Source organism: Numida meleagris, chromosome 1 (assembly GCF_002078875.1).
Source record: "Numida meleagris isolate 19003 breed g44 Domestic line chromosome 1, NumMel1.0, whole genome shotgun sequence".
Taxonomy (NCBI): Eukaryota; Metazoa; Chordata; class Aves; order Galliformes; family Numididae; genus Numida; species Numida meleagris.
In genome coordinates this window covers 138,892,903-138,908,891 of record NC_034409.1, presented here as the reverse complement: position 1 = coordinate 138,908,891, position 15,989 = coordinate 138,892,903, and positions in this window count along the sequence as shown.

Below are 15,989 nucleotides of genomic sequence, written 5' to 3'. Positions count from 1 at the left end.
AACTGTAGAAAAATATGGAAAGGATAAGTTAAATGAAGGTTCATCCTAATAACAGTTTATCCCTTAGTCCAACAAAAGACCACTGCATCATTTCCTTCCCACATAAGGTCTAATCTGAGGGTTTAAATGAGTTGTTTGTGGTTCTTAGACACAGCGTTGTGCTTCTGTACACAGTAAATTTCAAGCCTTGCTGATAATTGGGGAACTAAAGGATTCCTGATGCAGGGCCAGATCAACTTTATATTCCTGGTTCATGGAAGAATTCCAAATGACTCAAACAAGCCCTGGATCAGATCCATATTAAGAATCCTTAATATGGTCAGGCCACAGCCTTGCTCCATTGACTTCACTTCAATCACTCGTGACTCACAGAGCTGCAAATTAAAAAAAAATGAGTAACTTTCAACTGCAAATAACTGAAATAAAAATAAGACTAAAGAATATATTATGTAGTATAACTTTATCCTTATATTATCTTCATTTTCCATCAGAAATAAATGTGATTGCTCAGCTGTAGCAAAGTCAATGATACATGTTAACTATCAACTTGGCTCATCCAGAATGACTTCATAATAAAGTCATCAAATTAAATTCTGGGCCCAATACTCTCCCAATTGAAATGAGTGACAAGAGTCTATCTGAAACCAACTACATGTTGCAGGTTGACAACATACGTCTTTCACAAAAGAAATACCTTACAAAGCATCAGAGTTACGGGTGCCTAATCTTTTACAGTACATTTTTAAAATGTTGAAAGTTGGAAAGGGGATGAAGTAACAATAACAATTGCTCTACAGATGACACAAACAATTTCTTGTTTAACTGATTTTCAGACAAAAACAAGCTGAAAGGTGTAGTAAGACACATCAGAAAAAATGAAATAAAATAAAACAATGAAGGATAAAAATATGGCATCAACATACCATATATAATACACATTGCACATTTATACAGTCAAGTCCAGCTCACTTTCCTGATGCAAGAAGTCCCATGGAAGTTAATAGCATTAATCACGCAAAGATGAGAGCAATTTCATGCTGCACATATACAGGTATAAAAGCTTAGAACTGATTTGACATTTATCCCTGGCAAGCCGGAAGGGGAAGGAAGGATATTTCTTATCAGACGAGGGCAAGGCACTAATTCCTGAAGAGAAAACCTAAGAAATCCACCAGGAATTGAATTTTTATTTGGGCCTATTAACACCAGAGTTGCTGTAATTCATAACCATCATAGCAGAAAGCATACAATCATGGAATTGTAGGGACCTCCGGAGATCATCTAGTCCAACACCCCCTGCTAAAACAGGTTCCCTACGGTATGTCACACAGAAAAGCATCCAGGTGGGTTTTGAATATTTCTGGAGGAGGAGAATCCACAATCTCTCTGGGCAGCCTGTTCCAGTGCTATGTCACCCTCAAGGTCCTTCTTCATAGAGCTCCCTTCCAGCAGGTCAGCCCATAACCTGTACTGATGCATGTATAGTTATTCCTCCCCAGGTTTAGGCCTCTATATTTGCCCTTGCTGAATCTCATAAGGTTCCTCTCAGCCCAACCGTCCAGCCTGTCCAGGTCTCGTTGAATGGCAGCACAGCCTTCTGCCGTGTCAGCCACTCCGCCCAGCTTCATATCATCAGCAAACTTGCAGAGGGTGGACTCTATCCCTTCATCCAGGTCACTGATGAAAATGTTGATCAAGATCAGATCCAGCACTCATCCCTGGGGAACACTGCTAGTTACAGGCCTCCAGCTGGACCCTGTGCCTCTGATCATAACACTCTAAACTCTGCCATTCAAACAGTTCTCAATCCACATCACTGTCCAATCAATCCCACACTTCCTAAGCTTACCTATGAGGATGTTATGGGAGATGTCAAAAGCCTTCCTGAAGTCAAGGTACACAACATCCACTGCTCTCCCCCCATCTACTCAGCTGGTCATGACCTCATAGAAGGCTACCAGGTTGGTTAAGCAAATTATTTTCCTTTCATGAGTCCACGCTGATTACGCCTGAAAACCTCCTTTCCTTCCACTTGCTTGGAGATGACAGAATAAGCTGCTCCAGCACAAAATTGTTTAAAGAGACAATAATTGAATTGTTTGCCCATTTTTTATTTCATTTCGACTGAAAAGAGTATTTATAATCTTTTTTAATATATAGAAGGTAACACATGAAATTATTGGTTTATTTATTCATATGTGTGTTTATGCATACACACTCATCAGGATATTTAAATCATCTTAAATAAGTACGTAAATGAATAAGCTCAAAGTGAAGCATCTAGAGCACAGATTCTCCAACTGCAGTATGTGTATTTTGTAGATTTGTGAACCTTGGATGCACAGTTATACTACAGCTGCTCTGAAAGTAACGCCTCCTCTTTTATTAGGTTGGTCCACAATGTCAGGGGCAGATGTAGGCAGCATGGCAGTAGAGGTTGAACCTTCCCACCAATATTCCATTACGTATTGTTGCCGTGCGATTAATAGCAGCAGAGGGGCAGTCTCACAAGACGGTGTCTGGAATGGAAGTGAGTATGAAGCAAAGATATGGAATTTAATTCCTCCATATTCACTGATGCTTGCTGAACATTTATGGAGACATATGTACGGATGTTAGTACAATGAGACAATGGGTGGTGCATTTCAGGAGTGGCAACAGAAATGTGAAAGACAAGAAATGTTCCAGATGGTCACACCACAAAATGAAGAGCATCTCCATCAGCTCATCCGCATGGATTTGCTAATTGTGGTGACTATGTTGAGAAAAATAGCATTCTGTAGCTGAGAATTTGCTCTATCAACTAGTATTATTGTGCTCTTTGTATCTGTTGTAGTTTCCATGGAAATAAAAAGGAGCAAAATACATATGTCTTCTGCTCCTGTATAACTGAAAGCCACTGCTGCTGCTGCTGCTACCATTTCTACATTATGACATCTGGAAATTCCTGACTTAAATTACAAACTGCGCTGAATTCAAGCCAGCCTAGAAATTTCCCTTAAGCAGTACTGTGAACATGGCATTTGCATGTTTACAGTAGGACAAGAAAATGAAATACACTTAAAAAAAATAAAAATTAAAAGGAAACAAAAACAACAACAACAAAAAAAAAAGATGAAAACCTGAAGGGTTTGGGCTTGGGGTTTGGGTTTGGTTTTTTGGAGGGGAGGCATGGCTGGATTGAAGATGAAACCTTGGCTCTGTTCAGCTAACAACAAAATTCATAGTGTATTAAAGATGCCAGAACACAACCATATAAGGAGTGTTCCTGTTTGTACACAGACAGTGTTCAAAAGAAAGTCAAAGTAACCAAATGCCAAATAGACTTAGAATAGAAGCTACTTTAAAGATATTTTTGCTCACTGTTTGGGAACTGCAGTACAGTCAGCTGGAAAGAGGAAAGAACAAATAGGCCATCCATGGACAAAATGAACCTAGAACTAAACTATTTTATTCTAGATGAGAAGCATAACTTACTCTGTATTTTCCATTAGTAACCCTTGCCTCTTTGATCTTTCAAAAAAAAAGAAAACCAGGCAGCATACACTGGTAAGACAAATATTGTTTGACTGTTATAAACAAAGCTTATTGCCAAGACAACTTTCCATTGTAGTAAAGATTCTCTTTTCATCACTACTTTTGGAAATGTTAGGTAAATATTTAAAATCAGTACTGAACTATGCACCCACTGTTTCTTTTCTAAGCAATACGGAACAAAAGAGTACTACAGATTAAGCTTCCAAACCCCGAGATATGGACACTGAGGAAAATGACGGTAACTTGATGGAATAATGGCATCAGCACTGTATACTTACCTTCTTGATTCAGTCATTGAGAATTTCTACGTAGTCATTCGTACTACTGCCCCGAGCTCACATCCAGTGGGGAGAATGCCACCTCCAGTCTCAGAAATTTTTGGCAACAAAACCTTGCATTTTTTTTAAAGAAAGTCCTGATTTATTGTCACATCCTGAGTTTCAGACTTAGCTACCTGGATTGGGATGAGAACTGGCTCATAAGTTTCTGCTTTACAAAAAAGCAATAGATGAAAGTAGAGCGTTGCTGAACATACAAATATGCCCAGAGCGGATTTTGATTATCCTTTCTAAGGAATTCTTTTTCCTGGAAAATGAGCATTCTTTTGAAGTCATGCTGAACTTGCAAAAAAAAAAAAAAATGCTACAAGCTGGAAAGCTGGGAAGCCAACAGCAGCACAACCACCCAACTAATTAAATGTTGTAATTTTTCTACAACAAAAGTCTAATATACAAGGGCTGCTCTGAAAGTAATGTATCACAGTTCAGACCAGTTTCCATGACAAGGGGGCGAAGGGATCCATAGATCCACACACTGGGGAGGAGAATGGGGTGGAAAAGGAAAAAGGCAGGGAGACAGGCCTGGATGAGGAAAACAGCGGCAATGAGTCAAAGGAAAAAAACTCAGTTTACTAAATGTAGTAGTGGAATGTGAGATAAGACAATATAATACAGTATAATTGAAATTGAAGCTAATAAGTCAAATAAAATGAGAAAGAGAGAGAGTTTCTGAAACCAAAGTCCTTACTCTGAATGCTGTAGGCAAAGCAGCCAGGGAGCAAAAAGAGAGCAAGTCTCATGACTCCCAGTCCATTTTATCTTTCCCTCCAAACAGAAAACGGAAACAGAAAAATGAAGTCTTCTGGGAGTTCTTCTGAGACCGGGAGACCAGAAACTCATGAAAAATATCAACAATCCACGGAACTGCAGTCTTAACTCTTTAAATCCCAGTGCGCTGCATGAGGTTATGATATGGAATATTGATGAAAAACCATGAAACCATGACATAATGTCTCCTATTTTATTAGACCAGCCCACAACATCAGAGGTGGATGTTAGCGGTATGGCAGTAGAGGTTGAACCTTCCCACCAATATTCTGTTACGTGTTGTTGCCGTGCGACAGTTGACAGCAGAGAGGCAGACTGACAGACTGGCATCTGACACTGAAGTGCATATGAAGCAAATTGATGTAATTAAATTCCTCTAAGAAGAAAAAATTACACTCATGGACATTCCTTGATGCTTGCTGAACATTTATGGCAACCAATGAACAGTGGTTCATTTCAGCAGTTGCAAGCGATGTGAAAGACAAGCCATGTTCCAGATGGCCATGTACAGCAGTCACATCACAAAATGAAAAATATCTCAATCAGTTCATCCACAGAAACTGGCAGATTATGACAATGGAACTGTGTACAGAGCTGAATAACATCTCTAATCTGTTGGAAATTATGCTGGTAATATTGGAATATTGCAAAGTTTGTGTTGGGTGGATTCCACAAATGCTCACACAGGAACAGAAATAACAAGTTTGTCAAAACCTGTTGAACCAGGACAAAGCTGAAGGTGACCGTTTCCTGGATCACATGATTACTCATGCCACCATTATGAGTTGGAGTCAGAACGGCAACCCGTGGAGTGGCAACATGTGAATTCTCTATCAAAGAAAATGTTGAAGATGCAGCCCACCATACATAAAGAGATGTGCACTGTTTTTGAGATAGAAAAGTCTTGAACTTCCAGAGCCAGAGAAGATAACCTTTCTCCTGAAACATGATAATGCCAAGCCTCATGCCAGTTGGAAGATCATGGAGCACATTGCTAATCTTGGCTGGACTGTCCTCTCTCATTCACCGTACACTCTGGATTTGGCACCTTTTGATTTCCATCTGTTCAGGCCAATGAAAGATGACTCCAAGGGCAATACTCTCCTAGAAATAATGCCATCATAGCAGCTGTGAAACAATGGGTCATTTTGCTGATGCAGACTTTTATGACCATGCAGGCTCTTGTTCATCACTGGTGAAAATACATAGCTAATGGTGGTGATTAAGGTGAAAAGTAATGTTTTGTAGCTAAGAATTTGCTCTACCAAATAGTATTATCATGCTATTTGTATCTGTTGTAGTTTCCATGGAAATAAATAGGAGGCATTACTTTTGGTGCAAGCTACATAGACTTGATGGGAAGGTGTAAGTACACAACTAGGAACAAGAAGTTTATTGGCTATTATGGCTATGTTTAATTAAGAAAGCATATGCTGACCACCAACCATTCCATGGGGGAAGCTTCATGGGAATTTTTTTTTTCTCAAATACACCCATTACAATTTCTGCTGTCCTAATTATTATGATTTAGTAGAAATCTGTCAAACTGTTCAGCAAAACACAAAACATAGATGGAACATACACTCTGCCTTAAAAACTCTGAGATGTAAATGAGACAAGTAATGCAGTCCAGACACATAATGTACTAGATCACCACGAAAAGGCATTGAGGTCAAAAATTACAGTGGCTTTTGTTTGTTTATAAAACAGCTTACATGGAGCTGATTAGCACCAAAAGACTGTTACCTGCTCACTTATATGATATGTACTTCTCATACACAATACACTAAGAAGGTATGAAATGCTTCAAATATATGTATGGTAAGAAAAAAATATTTCATTCTTTTTAACTGTATGATCACCATAGGGATCCATTTCCCAAATTTAAGCCTTCACACCTACACTGTTTTTAAACTAGATTTTACAAATATAGCAAGCACAAACTTTAGCAGGGAAAATGAAAATACAGCAAGTGTACACTATGCACACACACACACACACACACACACTAATTATTGGGGTTTTTTTGTCTTTTTTTTCTCCCATGACTATTTCTTGTATTGATTTTTTTTAGCCAGTTTCAGCTCAAAGTAAATATCTACACATTTTTTATCAGTTCTGCATACGTTACACAGTATGAAAATATGCTTTTAGTAGATACATCGAATATCTAACTAACAGCTGAAATCAAGCCCATGGGATCTGCAGACATGCAATTTCAGTTAACACAAACACAGCAAAAAATGGTGGGATAAGCATGTGTAATTGTAACAGCAAAGCTCAAGGACGCTAACCTCCCTTACATGATAACGCAAGTTTGAGATTTGCTTTGATCCATAAGAGATGAGTTGTAAAAAGCACTTCTGTTCCTTTGCTTAGGAATGAAGGATTCCTTTTGCTGCATTATGCATAACATCATTACAGACAAGGTACAAGTCAAGAGCAAGTGGTTCAGATATCTTACCAGCATACTAAAATAGCAGTGGGACTATAAAATGATTTAGATACTATATTACACAGCTCTTCTTTAAATACCACTTATGCCATCACATTTGCCAGGAATCTTTCTTTTTTAAGTGTTCTAAATGTAAAGTTTCTGGTATCTGTTCCCTGAAGGCAACTTCAACTAGAAGAGGCAGGTTGGTACAGCAGATGACTATCGATTCCTTACAAACTACGTCTGATGTACTTTGTAGTGATAGAAAGCCCCTTATCAGCTTGGATTCCAACCTAAAGGCGACTGCTGTCCAGATCTTACAATGAAAGATAACGCAGTGTAATTAAAGCTCATGACCTACAGATAGAGAGTGTCAAACGTTGCTAGCTGTAGTCAAGGCTGGAAATTTTGGCTATGAATTTATTGTGAAGCTATTTCTAATCTACAAAAGGAGAGATCTGCTTAGGTCTTTCTGTTACGTATTTACAGACTCACTGTCTTTCTCTCCCTTTTTCTTTTCCTTTCTAACTTACACTGGCAAGCATCATTTAAAACACCTTATTAACACAGTATATATATAACAGTTGTGCTTTTTGTGTCCATTTGCAAACTTTCCCAAATTTATTTTAGACGTTTGAATAATGACGGTTCAAAAAATCAGTAAAGATTTTTACTCAATTTCAGCAATAAAATTTTAATTTCACATTCCACTCAGCCTGCCAAAGCCACACACAATTTTTTTTATGTATAAATGAAGTGGATGAAGAAGCAAATTAATCTGTGTTTCAGAATTTTCTCAAACTTTGGGACACAGCTGCAGGTGTATGTGTGGTAACATCTCAATTCAGATCAGGAGGCATTTTTGAAGCAAATCTCCCAGTAGTTCCCATCTCCTGCACTTTAGTTCACATCATGTTTGGAATGTGCAAAATGAATTCCTTTCAGACAAAGATAAACCTGGAGATGAAGTCTCAGAGGGCAACTAATGCACTTTGATTGCTATTGGACACAGGAGCAGGCTACAGTTAGACAACAGTAAAATGCTCTGAAATGCATATAAAGCATGTGAATGTCAGTGTGGATGTGATCCTTAGCACCAGATGCTTTCTTCTACACATATGTCCTTATTGGGCCTTTTCCTAATATAGACATTCCCTAAACTGTCAAAACATTTCCTGGCACACTTTTGGACCATTCCATCTAGCACTCTTTCAAAAAATTTCCCAAATGAGCTTGGGAGTTCAAATACTCCTGGGATGATTTCCAAAAGGCGCTTTTTCATGCAGCCACCTAATTTTGGAGAATGTGGGAATTTATTAGAAAAAACACAGTCTATTCCCTGCTCCAGAAGCCAGAGCCTGGAAAAATTTTCAGGCACTTTTAGTACATGGATATAGTGGTCCTACACATACAAGGCAGCTGGTGATCCCCTGTGAGAGAACAAAGAGTGAAGAGACTTTCCTCTGTATGTTCTTTCTCAGCTCTTCCAGGCAAGGGTGAAGGCAGCTGCTGAAATAAACAAACAAAAAAAATTGTCTAGAATCCGTAGGCCACATGGACAATATGACCACCTGAATCAAGCATAGAGAGGAAAAGAGCCAAGCTGACAGAGTGAGAAAAGCAGAAAGTTAGTGGAGGGAAAAAAAAAAAAGCCTAATAACAATGCAGGAGAGAAAAATAAGTACCATCTGTTAAGGACAAAAACAGGACCATTTAAGGGAGGCAGACATGGGTACCATACAAGAAGAAGACTGGAACTGTCTTGAAAAGTAAACTAGGATTGATTTAGAAAGTATTTAAAAAGAGTAAGTCCTACAATCAGTCCTACAAGTAGTTAAGTGTGATAAAGGCTGAGGTGGAATGAGACAGAAAGAACTGAGAATACATAGTGGTACGGGAAGGAAGACCAGGACTTCAGTGAGTGAAAGTGCTAAAAGAACAGATAGTCTGAAGTGCAAATAATGTAACAGAAAGGCAGCTGAGAAACTATAGGATAGCACAGTAGAAATCATAGGTATAGCACCTTGTGTTATAGTCAGCTCTTTTTCCTGTTACTGTTAAACTATTTTATGTCTGCACAAAGGCTAACAACCTTATAACTGTTAGTTATTCTATTGTTTGCTGTGACAGAGGTCAGTTCAATCCATCCAAATATTTTGACTTTACAAAATGGCGCGTGATAGCGTACAGACAAAAACACAACTAAGATGGCATATTCAAGACCTTGTGGATTTTCAAATCAGACTTCAGCCATGCCTTCAAATTCCTGTACGGACTTATCATAAAGTCTATGTGTTAGAAACAATACAAGGTTTTCAGCAAATATCAATTTAATCTTAATGGTTCTTCCACTACAATCATAAAATTGAAAGCTTCCAATTTGCATAGGACTTCTCTGAAAGGTCAGAGTTACATGGCTCTGTTTTATATCCACTGAAAACCTCCCAAGCTGGCACAGCTCATCTATACTATACCTATTCATCTATACCTATGCTTCAAGACTGTCTCCACATTGCCAACATCTGCTTCTGTTATGACTCTGCTGTTACCATTATGTACCACATCCATACCACTCTGTCCTTTGCAATGCCCCAATTAGCACTTCCTCAGCCTTCAGCTCAAACATGCATGTCTGGCCTATCTTAGCTTTGTCTCACAGCCTCACATCACCCACAACAGCCTCCTGCCATCCACTCTATTATCAGCAAATGCTCTCTCTGTATCTGGGCTGAGGTACATAGAATCATCGAATAGTATAATCATTTGAGTTGGAAGGGACCTTTAAAAAAGGTCATCTGGTCCAACTCCCCTGCAGTGAATAGAGGCATCTACAGCTAGATCAGGTTGCTTGCCTGAATGTCTCCAAGGATGGGGCATCCACCACCTCTCTGGGCAAACTGTTCCAGTGCTTAACCATCCTTATCATAATTTTCTTTTCATATATGCAATCTAAACCTCCCATCTTTCAGTTTAAAATCTTTTCCTCCTGTCCTATCACAACAGACTCTGCTAAAAGGTCTGTCCTCTTCTTTCTCATAGCCCCTCCTTTAGATATCGAAAAGCCACTCTCAGTTCTTCCTGGAGCCTTCTCTTCTCCAGGCTGAACAACCCCAACCCTCTCAGCCTGTCTTCATAGGGCAGGTGTTCCATCCCTTGGATCACTTTTGTGGCTCTCCTCAGGATGCACTCCAACAGGTCCATGACTCTCCCATACTGAGGACTCCACATTCAGACACAGTACTCCAGGTGAGGTCTCACCAGCACAGAGTAGAGGGACAGGATCACTTCCATCGCCCTGCTGGCCAGGATTCTTTTGATACAGCCCAGGATACGGTTGGTTTCCTGGTTTTCCATTGCTGGCTCATGTCCAGCTAGCCATCCACCAGTACCCCAAGTCCTTTTTGGCAGAGCTATGCTCTATCCTAACATCCTCCAGCTAGTATTCATAGTGGGGATTGCCATAACCCAGGCACACTTGGGCCCACTGCTCATGGGCATCAGGCATGTTGGCTGCATCAGCAAATATGCTGAGGGTGCACTCAACCCCACAGCTGATGTCACTGATGAAGATATTAATGAGCATCAGTCCCAGTACAGACCCCTGAGGGACATCACTCATCACTGACCTCCACCCAGACCATTGATCACTACTCTCTGAGTATGGTCTTGCAACCAGTTCCTCATCCATGGAATAGTCCAGCCATCATATCAACATATTTCAATTAGGAGAGAAGGATGTTTGGGGGGTCATGTCAAAGGCCTTACTGAAGTCCAGATAAATGACACCAGTGGCTATTCCCTTGTCCACTGATGCAGTTGCACCATAATAGAAGGTCAGTAGGTTGGTCAGGCAGGATGGTGAAGCCATTCCGGTTATCCCATATCACTTCCCTCTCTTCCACATGCCTTAGCACAGCTTCCAGGAGGATCTGTTTCATGATCTTCCTCAGCACAGAGGTGTGGCTAACATGTCAGTTGTTCCCTGGATCATTCTTTCTATCATTCTTAAAAATATGTGCAACGTTGCCTTTTTCCAGTCACCAGGGACTTCACCTGACCACTATGACTTTTCAAATACTATCAAGAGTATCTTGGTGACTACATCAGCCAACTCCCTCAGGATTCTGGGATGCATGTCACTGGGACCTATAGACTTATGCATGTACAGGTTCCTCATGTGGTGGTGAGCCTGATACTCACTTACAGTGGAAGGGATGTTGCTCCCTCAGTCTCCACCTTCTGATCCATCTGCTCAAGGGTGTGTGAAGAGCATTTACCAGTGAAGACTGAGGACGTAGTCTTGATAGCGGGGAAAGGCTTTTCTGGTTTTAGTTTTGTTTGTTCCTCTCATGTAAACTGGCTGTTATCATCCATAGATGGGCATTCCACATCCAGAGACTCTTGTATCTGCTGTACAGAGGCACTTGGAGGGGGTGGAATAGGCAAGGAGGGATTTCATTTGTAGCCCCAAGTGTGGACTTGCCTTCATCCATTCCTTTCTTTTGAATTCTTGCTTTCAGCCTGGCAGTGAAAGGATACAAGCAGTCTAAGATCTTGTGCTTTCTATTGCGGTTGATACCATCTGAGACAGAGCAGAGTACTCTTCCTCTGATCTTTCTCTTTTTTTGGACCCCCTGACACTTTTTAACCTACCTATTTCATAGTGGAGCCTCGCCACCTGAGCAAATCATCCACCTGCTTGCACCTCATGCAGCTGTTCTGCTGCTGCCATAAGATGCTAGTGAAAGGCTCTGGCACTCTCTGCAGCCAGAAGCCTGGACAACAGCATGTTTGCCTGGGAGTTCAGTCTGTCTTTGAGGTTACACAGTATATCTGCTTATTTTGACAAATATTGGAGATGAACAGAAACAAGAATGGGGTAGAGCTGGAGCATATACGATAAATCATGAGTCTGTGAGACTGTTGTTTAGTTTTGTAGCTTTAAATATTTGGCAGGGTTCTTGGAGTACAGCATGAGTTTTGGTATGCTGTCTGAATTACATAAAGTTTGGCAGATTGACTTAGGGGGACACTTTCAGCAGCACCTGAGGGACCTGGGAGCACACGTTCCACTGACTTAATTAACAAAACACATTAAGAAAATCATAAAGGGGTTCCTTTTCAAACATTTAAACCCAGGTTGGAACATTGTTGGTTTTCATTTCATTATATAGCTGACATTTGCTCATCCTGACAAAAATAATGACAACACTTAGCTATCTGCTAGCTGTTTTTATAACTCTCTTAAATATGTTCAAGTCCCATATTTTTCCTTTATCTGTACTACCAGTGTTATAAAAAATAGCTTGTCATAGAGACAGCTTATTTTTTTGGCACAAAATACTTGATTTAATAGTAGTAGTAATTTAATAATTAGTATTTTATTTTCTGTATGTCCTGACTGCTTCTTGATCTTTGTGTTTTGACACTGTTGAAAGGAAACCCTCGTACTGAGACTTTGGGGACCTATATATATATACAGTGAGAAGAATTTGTCCCATAAGCAGGTCTTTTCTATTCAGTGCCTCATCTTTCATGAAGGAATTCATTAACTTTCAAAAAAGAATTGGAAAACAAACTGGCTTCTCCAGAGAAGTAAACAATACAATTACAAGAACTCTATTTCAAGCTAGACATAAAAAGCAATTACCTAGAACAAAAAAAGTTACACTCAGATGACAGGAAACAATAGCTTCCATATTGTATGTAAATTCAGTACAGTTCAGGACACGAAGCTGAAATCTAATATGAAAGTTGTCATACCTGATTTCAAGGTCAGCATTATCTATTTAGACTACATAAATAGTGAAACAAAATTACTTAAAACTATGAAAATCAATTTTATGGAGTAATAAAATGGGAGACGATGAAAACCCGTCTTCAAACATGTTGGATGGATACCTATGGTGAAGCACAGGTCTCCTTGGTATCCTCCTATAGTCATGAGACATGGAGAGGTTTCTTCAGAAGGTGTAAGTCCAACCAAAGCTATGTCCTGCTGCAGAAATTGGGAGCATTTCTTACTTCCTAGAAGGCCCAGATCTGTCTATCTTGGGCAAAAGTAATGGTGCATAATGATCTCACTTTCCTGCCTCTCGTTTTCCTGTGGGAAGGTTGCTGCAGTACCTGGGCGAGGAGAGAACATGCTTCACTCTAGCCAGACCTTGGACAGCCCCAGGACTATCTTCCAGCACACTGTTGTTGGGTGGTCTTGACAAAGCATGAAGTTCTTTAATAGGGGCTCAGCCTCACTGCTGGCAGTGCAGAGCAGGCCTCATGGAGACCCCCATTCAGCTCTCTGCTGAGAGCAGCAGAGACGTGAATTAATGTGAGAGCTGAAAGGTTAGCAATGCTAGAACAGTGTGGCACACAGCTCCTCTGCCTTCTTCCACATCCCCTGGTCAGGCCTGAAGCAAGCATGGAAAGGAGAACCAAAATCAAGAGGAGAAGAACTGTCAACAGACAGCACTGACACTGGGCCTGCTGCACATTTACAGCTACACACACACCAGTGTTTTGTTTGCTGTTTTAGCCAAGCTTAGATAGGACATAAGATCATTCTGGACATGCTGTTTCCATTCCACAGCTCTGAGGACGCACCATGATCTGAGTTTCCCTACAGAATTGTGCTACGGGATATTAGGGAGGAACTTCAGCACACAGTACAGTGCAGAGCACATGCAGCTATATTATATCTCCTTTAGAGATAAAGAGGTAAACTTCTGTTTCTCAAAGAGTAAACACATCACTCAGGAGAAACTTCCTTAAAAACACCTCAAGATTATTCTCCATCCAGACTGCAGGATTCCAAGAGGGATGAAAAGAATACTTAGCTGCATCTAGACCTGTCTGAAACTCAGCAGTTTCCATCCCTAGATTTGTAGGAAATATTCCTTGGTTTCAGTTTCTAGGGAGTTTTATCTCATGAAACTCAGTTCCAGGCTCAAAGCAACAAAATAACACCAAGTGTAAGACAGTAAGAAAAGAAGCTGAACTTAAGCACGTCAGATACATAAAACCATAGATCATTTGAGATTCACAAAATTATCCATAGGTTTACTTGAAAGGCTCACAACTTTAGTTAATCTTCTGGTAAACCTGACCGAGCTTTCAGAATGTGTGGGTGCAGGCTTTATAATGCAAGTTTTCATAGCTCAAGTCATCACCTGCACTCTGTACTCTATACATGCATTACAAAACAAGTTCTATGCTCTTTTATACCAAGATAAATCAGATACAGTCCCCTGGAGTTGAGTTACATCTCTGAAAAAAGACCCTGCTCAGAGCATTTAAATGTCTTCTTTAAAGAGTATCTTGAACTTGCAAAGAAATTCAAGCTTACATTATAGATCGTAATTCTCAGGAGTAGAGTAGAGTGTGCATTTGGACTGGCTTTTTAATATAAATATGCCAACTGTAGGAAAAGGAAATAGAAAGTTTGAAAACTAAAACCAGCATCATAGATTCAATTTGGCTGCAAACACTGTTAGATTTAAAATAAACTTTCTAAAAACATGATGATTTCAGTTAAGTCCTTACTTTAACTTTCATATATTTTTTCTAGAGAAAACGATTTCATTTTCAAGCTGAAAATGCTTTTGCAGCCGCTTTTATGCTTGCAGCTTTGTGTAATCTGGAGTTCCTCTTACTGAAGATGGATGTTCTCCTGAGAATGGTCTCTCTGTTCTACACAACATTCACTTGACATTTGCTGAGGGCAAGAAATAAGGGAAAGGACATAATATGGTTAAAAGTCAAAAGCTATAAATACTTTCAACCTTCGAAATATTCAGCATCTTAATGTCTCTACATATAAAGCTCAAGTAAAAAACACTTCAGATTCATTTTTCATGTTGTTTCTAGTTTGTGCTCAAAAGTAATGTGGTATTCAGAGTTTAATTCAGTTATCACTTAATGCATTCATGAATAGAAATCAACACCGAAAAGTGAAATCAGATTAATGCCCACACAGTAGTGTTATAATTCTTGGAGCATCTAAAATGCTTTTTCACTTTGCTTCAAAATACTGTCATAAATCTTTTATTTTTCTCCCAAAATGAGTTAGTTGCTACCCACTCACCAACACCCAGATCTATAAACATAGTTAAACATCCAGCTCTTAATTAGGCTTATAATTCCTGCTAAAATCAAAAGAATGTAAGCAACTGTATTTGTTTGGTACTTTCATATGTAAAGCCTCAGTTACTGCACAGATAAGAGAAGTAATGTGCATGAAGTTGCTAGAGTCAGGCATGGGTGAAGAATCAAGGCGAAGTGTTAGGAAGTCATGGGGCACTGAAGTATTGGCTTACATTATCACTGTGTACATTAGAATAACACTCACACACACATGCAATATACAAAAAGTGAATAGTGATCAACATCATCTACATAACCTAGCTCTCAATTACCTATTTATTCTGGATACAGTGAAAGAATCATAGGGAAAATGGTTAATGACAGATGCTTTAAGGCATAGCTGACTACACAGTGCAAAACAATCAGGGAAATTCTCTTGGGCCTTAAGAGAAGAAAAAAATAGAATTCTTCTAAATTAGGTAAAGGTGCAAGTCATCCAGAAGGTGGGTGTGAAGAGGGAGAGGCTCATGCTTAAATCTCTGCCTAAGAACCCAGCTGTCTAGTGCCAGCATGCTGCAAACGTATTTAGGTGCCTACCACCCTTTTGAAGAAATTCAGTTTACTGTTTAATCATATCTTAGGTAATTTGGGGGGTCATGAGTAGCTTTCAAATTCAGCTCATATTCTCTCTGTTCTCCTGAAAGAAAAAAAATCTCCTTTTCTCCCATACGTTGTCAAAATTAATTCATGAATTCTGGTACGATACTATGAAAAATGATAGTCATTATTTCAGGGGTAAATAGAAGCATTATATTCTTTGTGGTGTTAAG